Source organism: Talpa occidentalis, unplaced genomic scaffold, assembly GCF_014898055.3.
Source record: "Talpa occidentalis isolate TD23 unplaced genomic scaffold, MPIMG_talOcc4v2.1 talOcc4.2, whole genome shotgun sequence".
NCBI lineage: Eukaryota > Metazoa > Chordata > Mammalia > Eulipotyphla > Talpidae > Talpa > Talpa occidentalis.
In genome coordinates, this window is record NW_023602073.1 from 63,742,523 (window position 1) to 63,758,744 (window position 16,222).

The 16,222-nt window shown below is 47.9% G+C and overlaps 1 protein-coding gene across 2 annotated transcripts in view; it reads right to left on the bottom strand.

Moving 5' to 3' along the window:
• CCND3 (cyclin D3) overlaps nt 1–15,658 on the bottom strand; it is an 87,403-nt gene extending 71,745 nt beyond the window's left edge. The window contains exon 1 of one of the 2 annotated variants that reach the window (XM_054698786.1): nt 15,529–15,658. The gene's annotated coding sequence lies outside the window, so the exon portion shown is untranslated. Of the gene's footprint in view, nt 1–14,982; nt 15,222–15,528 lie in introns of those variants that run through there. The other variant, XM_054698785.1, reaches the window with a different exon arrangement.
• Nucleotides 15,659–16,222: the final 564 nt, after the last annotated feature.

A 16,222-nucleotide genomic window follows, 5' to 3' on the forward strand; every position in this document is an offset into this window, starting at 1 on the left:
GGCAAATATATGCTCCTTCTGTCTCCTTGATTATTAAGTTCCAGAAATTCTAGAAAATGGTCTGGATACGGCCTACCTGGTGGTGCAAGGGGTTAAGTCTCAGCACTATGAAGCTATCGGTAGCCACTGCAGCATGAGTTCTATCCCCGGCCAGGGAGCTGACCCACATGGCATAGCAGACCTCTCCCATCTCACCAGCTGCTCCCCTCAGCAGTGTATTTCAGTCAGTCTGCCTGTTCTGCTCTCCACTTTGTCTCTGGTGAATCCTCTTACTCCCACCCCTCACCCCCACACCTGTGGTCTGTACCCCAGCTCTTGTATGCATAAATAAATAAAATAAATCTTTTAAAAAAAGAAAATGGTCTGGATGTATGGGATAGTGCCATGGACTGTCAGAAGACATGGAGACTAACAGGGGGGGTTCCTTGTTGCTGGGGTACCCTGGACACTATAATGAGCAATGACCTTCTAGAGCTGCCATAAACTCCCTCAGGAGGCACATCTTGTACCTGCTGACTTCTCCTCTACTGGACTGTGAGTTCCCAGAGGTCAGGGCCCACCCACAGAGAGGACTGACCAGATGTTTACAGACATAGCCATAAGGACCACTCCACACCCTCCTTTCCATCCACCCCACACGACCCCAGGTCCTGCCTCAGCTTCCCCAGAGTCACCACCCACCCTGGCTGTCTCCCGTTTCTGGGCCTTCCTGGAGCAACCCATGGGAGAGTCTGAGGGTGGCCCAGTCTGCCAGGTGGAGCTGGCCCTGGAAGAAGTCCCTTTCCATCACTTCTGGCCACCTGTCCTGAGCACTCACTCCCTCCCAAACAGCTGGAGAGGGGCCCCGGAGTCTCCGGTTAAAGGAGGGGGCGGATGTGGGAAGGTTTAAGGGCGCTAAGTCAAGGCCTGGGGATGCTGAGTGTGCAAGTATAGGGGGTGGAGGAAGAACATGGGAGAAGTGGGAATTGGGGGTGGGATAAGAGAAGGAATGTGGAGTTCATTCTCCTGGGGGCACAGCTGTTTATTTTGATCTCCCCTGTCAGCTGCTGCATATTCCTTATCTTCGGGCTCAATCCAGACTCCGCCTCCTTCTCTGTTGCTGAGCTGGGGAAGGCAGATTACTATGGGTTCCAGTCCATTCCCCCTCTCCCCTCCTTGGTTCCTCGCTGCTCCCAGATGCTCCCAGGTACAAGGAGAAAGTAGATCTCAAAAAGATATGCCTGCCCCACACTTGAGAACCACCCTGTGCCCAGGCCTAGCCACAGATAACTGGGTCTCAAAAGTGAGTCATCTCATGTCAGGACCCATCCGCAACTGCCATGATAACCTCAGCTGGTCACCGCAGAGTCACCTAGCTATTTCAGTTTTATTGGGCCCACAGGATTTGGAGGACCAGCAGACAATGTTGGCATTATTGGGGACTGGGAGCAGAGGCAGCTGTGACCCATGCTCTCTTCCAGTCATTAAACTGTATTCCTCATGCCAAACCTTATACTGAGCACCTAGTATCTCCCACCAAGATGCTATGACAACAATAAGACTGATTTTCTATATACTCATGGAAACACAACTCATGACAGGTTTTGCATTTTTCACATTATTACAGAACTGGAAACTTTTGAAAAAGCGTAAAAAGTAGAAAAAAAGCACTCACCATTCTACCACCCCAAAACATAACCACTACTAATAACATTTTAGCCTATGTTCTTCCAGTCTTTTCTCTACATATGTTTATGTCAAACATGTAATTGCAAATATATGGTATGTATAGCTTTTTATCCTGATTTTTTTCCCTTAACATTATTACATTAGTATTGTTGTGTTATCACGTATTTTTGCAATTTGCATTTGTCTTATTTTTTTAAGATTTATTTTATTTATACAAGAACTGGGGTATAGGCCAGAGGTGTGGGAGGGTGAGAGGATTCACCAGAGACAGAGTGGGGAACAGAACAGGCAGACTGACCGAAATACACTGCTGAGGGAAGCAGTGGGGGAGACAGGAGAGGTCTGCCACGCCATGTGGATATCTCCCTGGCAGGCCAGGAATTGAACCTGTGCTGCAGAGGCTGCGGACAGCTTCACAGAGCTGCGCTCAACCTGCTGCACCACTGGGGAGGCCCGCAATTGGCATTTGTGATGGCTATCTGTGATATCCCATTTACTAGTTAAACACTTTGCTTAACCACCCTCTACTGTGAGGCATTTCAGTTGTTCCAAATTTTTGTCACTGTACAGAACATTTGCTGAAAATCATCAAGGTCAAAATTTGTTCTACATTTTGCATTATTTGATTAGGACAGAACTTGAAAAGTGGAATGGCTATGACAGCAGATAAAGATATTTTGGAGACATGTGATTTTGAGATTTAAAGTCAAGCTGCTTTCTGAAGGGAGCATCAGTCACAGGACAAGGCCACAAGCAAGGCAGTGGGTCCCCTACAGTGGCAGAACACCACTCACTGTTGGAGATCTTTTTATGTGCCTAAGTCATACCAACTTCTGTAGACTATTTTTTTTTTTTTTTTTTACTTCTGAGTGTCCAGTGTGCTTTCCTTTTTTCTTTTTATTATTTACTTATTTATTTAGCAGAAGACCTGAGGTGTAGGCCAGAAGTGCAGGGGTAAGGGCAAGACAGGAGAGGTCTGCTGAACATTATGTGGGTTAATTAACTTGGATCGGGATTGAACTCAGGCCACAGTGGTGATAGCACTGAGACTTAATCCCTAGCCCACCAGGGAGGCCCCCAGTGTGCTTTCCAACAGTATCACCATTTCCTTTTACAGATTCCCCTCTGCCTTAGTGCAAATCCAGGATCAGCCTGCCTGACCTGCACCATGGAAACTGGACGGGCCACCTACCTACCCCCACCATTCCTGGCCAGGCTCTCAGCTCCCTGTAAGTTGCTCTGCCCAGCCCTTGGGCACTTTTTCAGTTTCTACCATTTCCAAACCTTGTTCTCCAGTTTTCCTGGGAAGTCTATGATTTCACCATCTTCTTCAAATTCTTTGCCTTATATTGGGACAGTCATTTCTGTGGCTAACAGCATCTTGATAATACCACTTGATAACAGCTACCTCTCCAGCCTAGTGCTTTTCAAATTGCAAGTCAGGTCACTTTCCTGAGACCTGAAGTCATGAAGTTAATCATGATCAATGTTAAAAAACATTGACTTCACCACCTTCTTCAAATTCTTTGCCTTATATTGGGACAGTCATTTCTGTGGCTAACAGCATCTTGATAATACTACTTGATAACAGCTACCTCTCCAGCCTAGTGCTTTTCAAATAGCAAGTCAGGTCACTTTCCTGAGACCTGAAGTCATGAAGTTAATCATGATCAATGTTAAAAAACAAAAGAATAAACAAAAGAATGAAAAAGAAAACGTCAAAAGTCATCATCAGGACTAAGGGCAAATATCACTTAGTGAATCTTGTTTGTTTCATACATACATATGCATGTGTGTATGTGTGCATATAGACTGCATTACAATGAAAACATCGGCTACTTCTGAAAAACAAGCCTCTGATGGCTCTCCATTAGCAGTTAAGTAAAGCTGAGTTACTTGAGAATAAACAGAGCAAATTCTGCTAGAGAATCTCTCCCCAAATCTCTAGTACCTATGAAAGTGTACTTCCTTGCGAAGAGAACTGTCTATTTCAAGATCCACCCACTATTTTCTCTCTATGCACTATGACCTCCTCCTACATTTTACTTAAATGAAACTTAATGAACATCTTTTCCTCCTGGTTTCCTCCTGGTTTTAAAATTTCTGTTAATGGCACCAACATCCTGCCAGCCACCTGGGCTAAAAACTCTGGGGTGGCTGTTGGTTATGCTCATTCTTTAATTTACTCATTACCTGCCATTGCCCGAGAGAGAGAAGGCATGGAAACAGCAAATTACAACCTAGGATAACACACCTCATCTTAGAAGTGTGTGTGGTGCCTAACGGGAAGGGGTACAAGGTCATTTCACATGATTCTTCATACCTTCCTAACAAATAATTACTAAGTTCTGTCACTTCTACCTTCAAAATATTTTGCCAAATCACCCCCACATTTCCACTTCCACTGATGTCACTCTGGTTTCAAACCTTTTTGTAGACTCTTTCTTGCCAATTCTATTATTCTACTATTGCCCTAGTAGTCACCTCCAAACAGTTCTGATCATGTCACTTCCTTGCTCACAAGCCTCTGATGGCTCCCCATTAGCAGTTAAATAAAGTCCAAACTTCCCAATCCAATGTCCTTAATTCAACTTCTTCTCCATGACCCCCAATTTTTTTTTTCAGCTCTATGTCCCACTAGGCCAGTTGTGCTCTAGATCAATCCACAGGTCCTCCTTTTCTGTATTCCAGACATATCTGTGTGAGGCCAGATTTTCCTCATCTACGGCAACTAAAACAACATTGCCACCAATTAAAGCAGGAGCAGGTATGATCACCAGGCCATCTTCTACTAGGCCAGGCACTAAAGAAATTTGCAAAAATGTAAAACAATTTTTTGGGGGGAAAATATTATTTGATTTTAAAATGTGAAGCTATGTTAAATGGGATAAAGTTTTTTTTAATTACTTCAGAGGAATTAATAGTTTCCTAATTTCTCAATTACAATTTTGTAATTAGTGGCACAGGTGTTAAAGTCTCAGTGCTATCAAGCTATCACCAGCCACTGCTGCATGAGTTCGATCCCTGGCCTGGGAGCTAACCCACATGGCGCAGCAGGTCTCTCCTGTCTCACCCAGCTGCTCCTCTCAACTGCATATTTCAGTAGCTCTGCCTGTTCTGCTCCCCACACTGTCTCTGGTGAGTCCTCTCACCCCACCCCACCCCCCTGCACCTCTGGCTTATACCCCAGTTCTTCTATGCATAAATGAAAATAAACATTTTTTTTAATAAAGAAATTAAATGGCAATAGCTACAGCCCTCAAAAACAAGTCTTCCTGAGGCCAGAAAGTTTGAGATGGAACCTTTGTATTTTATCTCCCTGCTCTAGTGTGTGGATGGAGTTTTTAAACTCTTTTTTTTTAAAGATTTATTTATTTATACATAACAAGATTTATTTATTTATACATAACAAGAACTGGGGTACAGGCCAAAGGTGTGGGGGGGGAAGTGTAAGATGATTCACCAGAGATCAAGTGGGGAACAGAATAGGCAGATTGACTGAAATACACTGCTGAGGGGAGCAGCGGGCGAGTTAGGAGAGGTCTGCTATGCCATGTGGGTAGCTTCCTAGCTGGGGATCGAACTCGTGCTGCAGTGGCTGTAGATAGCTTCATAGTGCTTCATCTTAACCCCTTGTGCCACCAGGGAGGCCCCAGTTTTTAAACTCTTTAAAAAAAAATCAAGAAATGGTCATATTAAGAATAATTTTTGTAGAGAAATAATAGTAATTCTAGAAATAACCACTTAGCATTTTAGAAAGAATCAGAATTGAATCACATTGAAAAAGAATAAAAAGCAGGCTGAAAAGTGCTGTAGAAATCAGAAGAAATAATGGACTATTTCTAAAATATAGCTTCCAGTAAAAAACTCATATATTTAGCAAAGTAAAAACTTAACAAAAGCAGCCACCACTTAAAATTGCTCCTGAGTAACTTTTCATCAAATCACTCCTCTTTATTTTCTCAAATGGCACCTCTGAGAAGAAATTCCTGGTTAATCCCCTGAAAAGCAACTGTTCCTTCCTCTTGATTCCCACAGCACTGCCACTCAAACCTTTCTTGTGGTCCAGAGCCTTGAAGAGGTCATAAGCAAATGCACCCCGCATTCCTAAATGTGCACATTTAACTGTCATAAAATTCGATTAGATGTGCCAGAGGAGACACCCACCAAGCAAAGAAACCGACGTATTGTTTATACAATGCAGTCCCTTAACCCAAGCTTAGCAAACATGACACTCAACCAAAGACTCGGCCACCTGTTCCAGGGAAAACTAGAGATTCCTAGAAGTGGGAGAGAAACTATCTAGACTGTCTTTTATGCATTAAGCAGATTTATTTAAAATTTAAGCTATTGACTAGTAAGTTTGTGATTTAATAGTCATTTTGATGTGGATTTTGCTTTTACACTGACTTTGAACCCAATGCTGCATAAAATGTGGCTCTAGTGTAAATGAAGAATGAACAAGATATCTGAGATGACTAACAGATATTGTTGGAAGAATATTCCAGAATGGTGAGCCCTGGGCTCCCAGATGCAGCCCTGTCCTCTGGGCAGGAAACAGAGCATTGGCCCTGGGGCTGTTGCCCATTTCGTTTTCTTTTTTTAAAGATTTATTTATTTATTTATTTATTTATTTATTTATTTATTTATGCATAAAGGAACTGGGGTGTAGGCCAGAGATGCAAGGGATGAGAGGACTCACTAGAGACAGAGAGGGGAACAGAAAAGGTAGATTTACTGAAATACACTGCTAAGGGGAGTGGCAGGTGAGACAAGAGAGGTCTGCTCCCTGGCCAGGATCGAACTCAGGCCTCAGGCCAGAGTGGTGACAGCACTGAGACTTAACCCCAATGCCACAGGGAAGCCCCTGTTGATACACTGCCATTTCTGGGTGGAGTATCTTGAAGGCAAAGCAGATCCCTCAGCAGGACCCAGCTTAACCACCAGCTTAACCACCAACTCCAGAGCTGTGCCCTCAGCCACCTCCCTGTGACCACACCCCTGCCGAAGCCTGAATCTGTGGAGGAAAAAGGAAAGGAAAATGAGCGTTGGGGGTGTGGGGAGCTGGAGGGAAAGATTTGCACCAGCGCTGCTGTTGGGGTGGCTGTGGTCAGGCTGATTCATCCAAGGCTCCCCATAGGTCAGATCCCCAGCCCCACCTAACAAAACGCACATCGCCACCACCCACCCCAGCTTCCTGGGTCATGTACAACACCTGACCTGTCTGCTGGAGCATGGCTCAGCCATCCTTGCTCCTTCCCTTCAGTTGCACTTGGCTCGGGGAACAAGCCTGAGCTCCAGCAGGAACAAAGGGATAGAGGAGCGTGCCAGGCTGGCCTGGGGGAGTGGTGTCCATACCACCACACAGATGTGTGTGACATAGATACAACCTCACCTCTGAGGCCTAGCGGCCTGCTCAAGACAAAGTCACAGCAGGGAACCTGGCATCATCTTATTCCCAGGGCTGTGTACACACAGGAAACGTGCCTGAAAGCTCAACTCAGGTCAGCAGCCCACCAGGCTCTCAACAGTGACCAACTGTATGATTTGGGGCAGGTTATTTAACCTGTGATTCAGTAAAATAAGGAACCTCACAGAATTTTTATGAGAAATTAATGTGGAATGAGTAAAGATATATATTTATTATAAACTTATGGTATCTAGTGACATAGTCACTCACAACAGTCCCACTCATGGAAACACAGCGGACCTCTGAACAATGCAGGGGTTGGGGTGCTAACCCCTGAATAGTATCACTTTTTTTTTTTAAGATTTTTTTATTTATGCATGCAAGAACTGGGGTACAGGCCAGAGGTGTGGAGGGTGACAGGATTCACCAGAGACAGAGTGGGGAGCAGAACAGGCAGACTGACTGAAATACACTGCTGAGGGGAGCAGTGGGTGAGTCAGGAGAGGTCTGCTGCACCATGTGGGTAGCTCCCTGGCTGGGGATTGAACTTGTGCTACAGTGGCTACAGATAGCTTCATAGGTTGTGTCTTAACCCCTTGAGCCACCAGGGAGGCCTAGTACCGCTTTTGATGCCCCAGAAACTTAACTACAAATAGCCTGCTGTTGACTGGAAGCTTCACCCATAACATAAACAGTTGATGCTCACACATCTTACATGTCATCTGTATTATATACTGTACTGTCACAACAAAGCAAGTCAGAGAAAAGGTGATTAATAAAACCATAATCAAGAGAAATACATTCACAGTACTGCGCTGTAATACTGGAAAAAAAAAAAAAAAAACCTGTGTATAAGTAGGCCCACCCAGCTCAAACCCACGAGACTCAAGGGTCAGCAGCACTGTGCAGAGATAAGCTGTTAATATGCCAACATCTTTGCTGTCGTGAGCAGGGGAAGGAATGAAGGCCCACAGGAAATCCACACTATCAATTCCTACAAGGAATCAAAACTGACTCCTGGAAACTACGCTGAAGCTCAGAGAAGAAGCAAGACTTTCTGGGGACCACCCAGGAGGATCCAAGCTCATATCCTTGCAAAGAGTTTGGAGTTAGAACCTAAGAGGCAGGGCTCAGGCAGAAAAAGACCATTTCCTTGGAGACCAAGAGAGACCTGAGAAAAAACTCGTCAAGCCAAATCCCAGAAAAGACAGAGTGGGCCTTAGGACCATCAGGTACCAGCTGATTGTAAGGAAAAAAGAGAGGGCCTGGGAGAAACTGGACTGACTACAGCCTGGCCTATGCTTAGCCACCCAGTACAACTGAGAGTTTGTAACCTCTCTCACTGTGATGAAAATAGATTCCACATCTGAATGGTCTCCAAGTTTGTGGTTCTGCAGATACTTTTTAGAGAAAGGGAACTGAGCTGGGAGGAAAGGAAAGAGCAGCCTTGACTCCCAGGGGCCTGGTATTGGGAGGAAACAGCAGAGCTCTCTCCATAATCCAGACAGCTTGTGATCTCCACTTGCCAGAGGAATAAACCCTCCCCTAGGTCTTATTCAGAGCTGATTCCTCAGCACCCAGCAGTGTGAGCTTAGTAAACCAGAGCCTAGGAGCCTGTGAAGAAGTGACAGATGCCTTCCCGGGGACAGGCAGCCTGGGGGCCCCTGGGCCTCTCCCTCCTCCCCTTGGCAGTTCTCTCCTCCTCCCACAGCCTCTAACACCTCCAGCTGGAGTCCAAGTCGGAGCCTAAAGTCTGCATCTGTCTGAGGCCCTGCTCCAGCTTCCTTTCCCAGAACTCAGGGCCCCCAGGGGAGGGGAAAGGAGGAGCAGACTGGAGGGAAGCAAAGGGAGAATGGGAGGGAGGGTGAGTTGGAGCAGACAAAGCTGGGGCCAGAACTGGGAGTTTCTGGGACAGCCCCAATTTCCAAGTTCTCTGACCATAGGCCAGAACTTGTGAACTGATTTTTATTTTAGAAAAGAGTGAAATGAAGTCATAGGTGGGATGGTTAGGAAAGAAGCCAGGATGCCTCTTTGTTTTGGGGTAGCCCCCATGCCCACCCCAAGAAGATCAATCTGGGTGATGAATGACAGGATGATGTCAGCAGCCATCACCTATGAGGACCATGACCTGCTAGCTGCCTGGCAGGGCTTCGGTATATGAGCCTAGGGCAGGGGTGGGCCCTGAAGGACCCTCCTCTGTTTAACCACTCTGTACCTCAGTTTCCTCCCCTGTGAAGGCACAACAATAGTTCCTCCCTCCTGTAGCTTTTTCGAAGAAACAAAAAGATAAAACAAGCGTAAAATGAATAGGTGCCACGACCAGTCCTCACAATAACCCTGTGAGGGAAGGAGTGAGCTAGGAAGCATAGCCGGGAAGGAGTGAGCTAGGACTCAAAACTGGGTCCTCCAGTTCCTCCACCGAGGCTCTCTCTACTACTCCCTGGGAGGAAGCGCAGACTAGGCGTTAGGTACACAAACTCTATACCCAAATGGAGGAATCAGATTTCCAGTCAGCCACTGACTGCTTGTGTGAACAGAAAGAAATAGCTTAACCTGCGGTGCCTTGCTTTCTCATCTATAAAATGGGTGTCTTGACTCACAAAGTTTTTGGGGAAAATACTCTGGTTACTAAGTGCTTAGAAGGCTACCAGTTATGGCCTGTCTCTGGGCCTAACCTCCACAGCGCCCTCTAGTGACATATATTGTAACTTCACTCTCAGAGCCCCTCTGTGAGTCCAAGGGTCCAGATCTGAGGCTGTGTCCTTTCTCAGGGTCTGAGGCTGTAGAAAGCATATCTGGACCAACTGACAACAGGCGACTCTTCTCCTCCCCTCCTTTCTAAAGACAAGCTCTGTCTCCCTACTCTCTCACCTTAGGAGTGGCAGTCCTGCAGGTAGTTCAAGGTGGGGGGTGGGGGAGTTGAGGGGCAGAATTGGTAGGTGCTGTGGGCATACAGTTTCAGAGACATGAATTTTGAGGTCCCTTAAAGGGTGTCAGGCCTTTGAAGGGTATGAAAGGCCATCACATGTTAGGTACCCTGCAATGCCTGTAAGGGCTGGTGGCTTTGCCCCCTACCCCTCCACACATGGGTCTTTCTATCTCAAGGGGAAAGGAAGGCCAGGAAAGGGAAAGAGAAGTTGCAGGAGATCCAAACCTAGGGAAGAGAGACTACCCCATTGGCAAAGGCTTATATGTCCTTGCTGACCCTGGAGGGGACCTAAGGGAACTTTTAATGGGCGCTCTGCTAGGTCAGAAGTGGCTTTCTGGGCCTGCATATAGAGAGAGCAGGAGTGGCACAGAGGCCCCATAAAACCAGCTGGGGGCTTCAAGGACCAATGAATGGGCTCTTTACCCTAATCCAGTCACCCTGGAGTCACACACTGAGCAACAGCTCCACCTGGTGGACAGGGGACCACCCTGGGCCAGTAGTACTAGGAAGCCAAAGGATGATTGTGGGGGAAGCAAGGGAATAAATACCAGCATAGGAGGTTAAGAGATGGAAGGGACTCTGAGGTCCTCTCGCTGGCAGAAGCCCCTGCAAAGTTCATGCTCTCCATTCCCCTGGGTGGGGAATATACTTCTTCAGAGGGTTATTAGGCAATTAATTTTTAGAAAGTTCTTAGGCCTCCACCAGTTCCTCAACCCCTATCTGGGGGATTCCAAATGCAACCTTTCGAATAGTTGAACACATCTTCTCCCCCACCTTTTTTTAAATAAAGATTTATTTATTTATTTGTTTGTTTGTTTGTTTGTTTATTTATTTATACAAGCACTGGGCACAGTCAGAAGCGCGGGAGGGTGAGAGAATTCACCAGAGCCAGAGCGGGGAACAGAACAGGCAGACTGATGAAATACACTGCTGAGGGGAGCAGTGGGCACGGCAGGAGAGGTCTGTCGTGCCATGTGGGACCCTTGCCGGCAGCCAGGGATTGAACCAGCACTGCAGAGGCTGCGGGCAGCTTCGTTGCAGAGGCTGTGGGCAGCTTCGCAGCCCAGCACTGAACCGCTGCACCACCAGGGGAGACCCATCTTCTCCCCTTTTGCTTCAATCTTCCAGAATCTGCCTGCAACTTTTCACCTACTGTACCTCTTTTTTTTAAACTTGGTTGTCTACTTTAATATTTTTTTTTCCTTTTCACAAACCTTTTTTTTCCTTTGCAAAGCAACAGCAGCAGTGTGACTATGCAGATGTCTATTTCTTAAACCTACCCCTTTCAAAAAAATAAATAAATAAAATTCAAGAAAAAAAACATTTAACTTCCGAAGAATCTTTTCTAGTGCTCACTTCGGCAGCACATATACTAAAATTGGAACAATACAAGGGGGTTAGCATGGCCTTGCACGAGGATGACAAGCAGGGGCCTCCCTGGTGGCACAAGGTGCTAAGTCTCAGCATTATGAAGCTATCAGCAGCCACTCAGGGAGCTAACCCACATGGCACAGCAGACCTCTCCTGTCTCATCCATGCTCCCCTCAGCAGTATATTTCAGTAGATCTGCCTGTTCTGCTCCCCGCTCTGTCTCTGGTGAATCCTCTCACCCCCCTGCACCTCTGGCCCACACACCCCAGCTCTTGTACACTTAAATAAATAAAATCTTTAAAAAAAAAAAAAAAAGGATGACAAGCAGATTTGTGAAGCCTTCCATTTTCAAAACAAACAAAAGAAAAAACTAAACTAAAAAAAAAAAAAGAAAGGAATCTTTTCTAGTTCTACACTACACCTAGTCATCCTCTGCCCACACTAGCAGCATTTTAAAAACATCTTTGTGGGGCCACCTTCTGTTGTTCAGGGTCTGGTATGTGGGGAAGTAGATCTGGGGTTAGAGGTCAAGAGCAGGGGCTTTGAAATCAGACAGACTGGTATTCAAATCTGGATTTTACCACTCTCTAGCCCTGGGGCCCAGCAAAGTTCTTAACCTTTTTGAGTTTCAATTCTTCACTGGCAAATCAGGATGTAGGTATTAGGTGAGATAAGGCAGATAAAACACGTAGGACATCTCCTGGCAACCTAAGTAGCCATCATAACCACATTCCTTGGGCTTCAGGGCTATAGGGAGAGCTCTGGGGAAAAGAGGCGAAAGAGTAGCAAGAAGGAGAAAAGGAGACGTTCCTGGAGTTAGCCTTTCCCAGCCAGCTGGAATCCAAATGGGTCCCTGATCCAATATCATTTCCAGGGCCGCCTCAAGTCCCCAGGAAAATTGTGGATGTCGTTGGACACACCAGGTAATGGCAGGCCTTGACAGTTCTTTGAAACCCAGAGGGTTTAAAAATTAAATGTCTCTGGGCAAGAGAAACACACCAAAATAAACACACCTACTGCTCAACAGAGAAAGGGAAACTTGGCAAGGACCCCAGAACTTTCCCCACCCCCAGTCCTCCCTAAGCTTCCTCTTGTGGTTTCTCAAAAGTACAACCTGTTCTCTGGGGCCAAGAGAGCCCCTGGGGCAGGGGGCTGGGGCCTGCTAGGGTTCCACCCCACCCCACCCTATGATAAAGGAGGGCAGAGGTGGGGGTGTCAGAGAACAGCCTGTAGGTCTACTCAGTTCTTAAAATTCATAAGCTGCTTACCTGTTTTCTTGGTTCAGCCACCCTCTACCCCCAGTCCCAGCCTCAACACCCATCCCCCCACAACACATACCCCTCTCTCAAAGAGAAGTGGTTTGCAGGCAGAGAGGGGTTGCCCCAGGGCCTCCAGACCTGTACAGGATACTCTTGTGAGAAACACAGGGTTTCTGAAAGGTAATGGAACAATGGCTGAATCCATGGAAAATGTCGCGTGTCCTGGCTAGCAAGCCTGGGCATTATCCCAGTCAGCCTGGAGGGATGAGCCCCAACACACAGATGCAGCTATGGAAGGCAGAAGCAATGGGGAAGAGGAGTGGGCCTCTTAAGACAGCTTCCACTCCTTGACCATCTTCCTTATTCAGCTATCAGGTGGACTGTTTCTCTTGCCATCTAATAGATAAGGGTTTCTCCTGACAAAGGGGGGGTCTTATTTCCCCACATGCACAGATTCCAGAACATCACATTCATTTTGAGTTTTCTTGCATCAAACCTTGGCTTGGTTTGTTTCTCTGAGGGAAAGAGGCTTATGCAAGCACACACGTGCACACACACACAGAGTCCTTAGGAGGGGACACCAGATCTGTGCCATCCCCACAACCCCACCCCAGACCTGCTAGGGCCCATGTAAACACCCAAGCTCAGCTAACATTGCTACTCACATTCTTCTGGATCACCCAAGACACAGCAGCATAGACACTCTTTCAGAAAGGCCTAAGCTGCTGGGTCAAGTGGTCTGTCAAGGAGATAGGCTAGTCTAGTGGTTAAGAATGGGGTCTCCCAAATGAGATGACAAGTGACCTGGGTTTAAAACCCAGCTCTACTATCTATTTCTGGTGTCCTTTTAGAAAGTGACTTATCTCCTCTGGCTTGAGTTCCCTGATTTACAAGATGGAGATAGTCCTCCTGCTTTCTCATAGGACTGTTAGGAGGATTAAATGAGGCACTGTGCTTAAAACACTTAGAAGAGTACCTGACAGTGCTATACTATGCTATCTAAGGATATTCTTAAACTTGAGGGAAGGAAACAGGAACAAGAAGGTGTGTGGACCATGGAGATCATGATCTCAAGAATTAGGCACAGACAGGGATCCTGCAGGAATTCTAAGAGATGCTTTCAATTCTAAATTCCAGGAGGCATAGAAACTCCTGGAATATCCCCAACATCTAGCCCACGCAGACAAAAAAAAGGAGCAGAATGAATTCATAAGTTGTTGTGTAAGTCATCTCTCAGAGAAGTACAGAAGAATCTGCTAGGAAAGCAATGGGAGATCCAGTTCTAAGAGAAGTGAGGAGTGTGGGTGGAGTGGGGATGGGGGGTTGAGGAATAGGACAAGAATTTGTTAGAGGAAACAATCTTTAGAGTCCAGGGATGGGGAGTGGATGCCCAGGATTCTGTGTGGACTGTCACCCCAGCTGGACCCTTCCAGCTGGACCCCACTGGAAACTTTTGGGTTCTTGGGGACCAGCCCAGAACTTGCTTTTCCTGGAATTCATCCTGCTCATCCCTACCTCTTCTTTGTGCCAAGACAGTGAATTAAAGAGAGCAGGGACTAGTTCTGGGTTCCCTCTGTATCCCAATGCCCAATACCACTGTCAGGGTTCAGTACAGCTCTGCGGAATGATGAAGTGCCCCCAAAGATATCCTACCACTTCTCTACCTGGTGAAATATTCACCCAGGGCCCAATTCAAATGTCCTCTTCTCTCTGAAGTCTTCCCAGTCACCCCCAACAGCACACTTGGCCTCTCATCTCTGTTGTTTGGTGACCCATACTAGCTGTGGATGAATAACAGCTCTCCACTCTCAGCATCCTGTACAACACCAGACACAGAGTAGATGCTCCATCAACATTAGCAAATGAGTCACTCAATGTTCCCTGAGCAACAGCAACCTCACTTATTCCTCTTGTTTTGTGCACACTTTCAAAGACACGGAAGAGGCTAAGACCATCACAGGTGGTACATATCAGACACCACAGAGGGATGAACACTGGGGGACCCGGGCTCCTTCCAATCCTTCCAAAGGCTCACTGCCCACACTGGTACTACCTTCCACTCACCTCCCATCCTTATCTCAGAAGAGAAATGACTACCACGATCTGGCAAAGTCACTAGACTTGCAGGTCAGCTAGAGGGTTCAGAGCTTGGGTTTGTTTCTGTTACTCTGACGGAAAGTGAGTAGAGCTTTGGGGGCCAACGGGAGGTCACGAGGAAAGGATGACCCGCTTAATCCACCCAACTCTGGTTCCCATCCAGCAGCTCAGGCTGAACCTTGACCAGAGGAGGGGGTGATCACAGTGACTAACGCACAAATCTTGGCTTTTCCAGCCCTCAAGCCTACCTCCTAGGCAGGTGAGCCCCCCGTAGCATCGATCTTGACAGCAGACAGTCTCTCTCGCCGCATCTGGTCCCAGTCTTGGGCGAGGTGTGGGGAGGAGAGGAGGGTCGCAACCTCCAGCCGCAAAGAGGGGCGTGCACCCCTCCCCAAAGCTCCCCCACAGAACCAGTCTCCACCCAGCAGGCGCGGCGTGTTTACAAAGCCGTCGCGGCGCCGCGGATCCCGAGTTTAAAGCAGGGCAGGAAGTGGGGACTCGGGGGCGGGGGAGACAAAGGGGTTGGGCGCTCAGCGCAGACAGTTTGGGCTCTGACTCCTCAGGCGCTGCCCGGCGCCCCCAGCCTGCAGACCCCGCCCCACGCTCCCTAGGTGAGGGGGCGGGCACCTCCCAGGCCCAGGTTTGCAGACTCCTGCGGGCCGGGTACGTGCAGCTCAGCCTTGGGACTCGCAGGAGATAAACAACCAGGCGCTGCTTCGTGACTTCTTGTAATACCTCTGGCACCGTGACAGACCCTGATCATTAGCTTATTTCTTCCCCGCTATCAGTCTTACCCTTTCACAGAAGAGGAAACTGAGGCACAGTGAGGGTAGGTCCCACAGCTGGCGAAGGATTCCAACCTGGAGCGTGTCCCGCTGGGCACCCGCAGACGGGGAATGAAGAGGGCCCCACCTGAGGACCCTCGAAGGGGTGAAAGCCACAGGCACCAAGTGACCGCAAAGCTCTGGGACTAAGGCGGCCAGGGACACAGCATCCGCCGCCTGCGCCCCGCGGCGCGCCCCGCATCCCCTGGGGTACGAGGTGGCAGCGGGGTGCGGTGGAAGTCCTGGACCAGCTGGTTAGATCCACTAGTTCCTTGTGGGCCACTGGCGGAATGCGGGGCTCTCCGCACAAAATAGCGTTTCCTCAAATGTCCTGCTTGGGAGACTCTCCGGGCTGGGCCCACCGGGGGCTGCTAACAATCAGGTAAATTTGGATCATTCCAGGGAAATACTCTGTGAGAAACAGTTTCATCCTGAAACAGGTATTAAATCGAGGGCGCATTTTCCTGATTAATTCCGAGGTCACAGGGGACCGAAGGACCCTCAGCTCCCAGAGGGTCACGCGCGCCGGGGTCACCAGACACATCCCCCTGCCCCGCAAGGATTCGCACAACCTGGTTGGGCGCGCCCCGCCCCTTTCTCTTGTCGCCCCGCCCCTCATCCCCGCCCCACGACTACAAGTCCCATCCTGCCCTGCGCTCGCGCA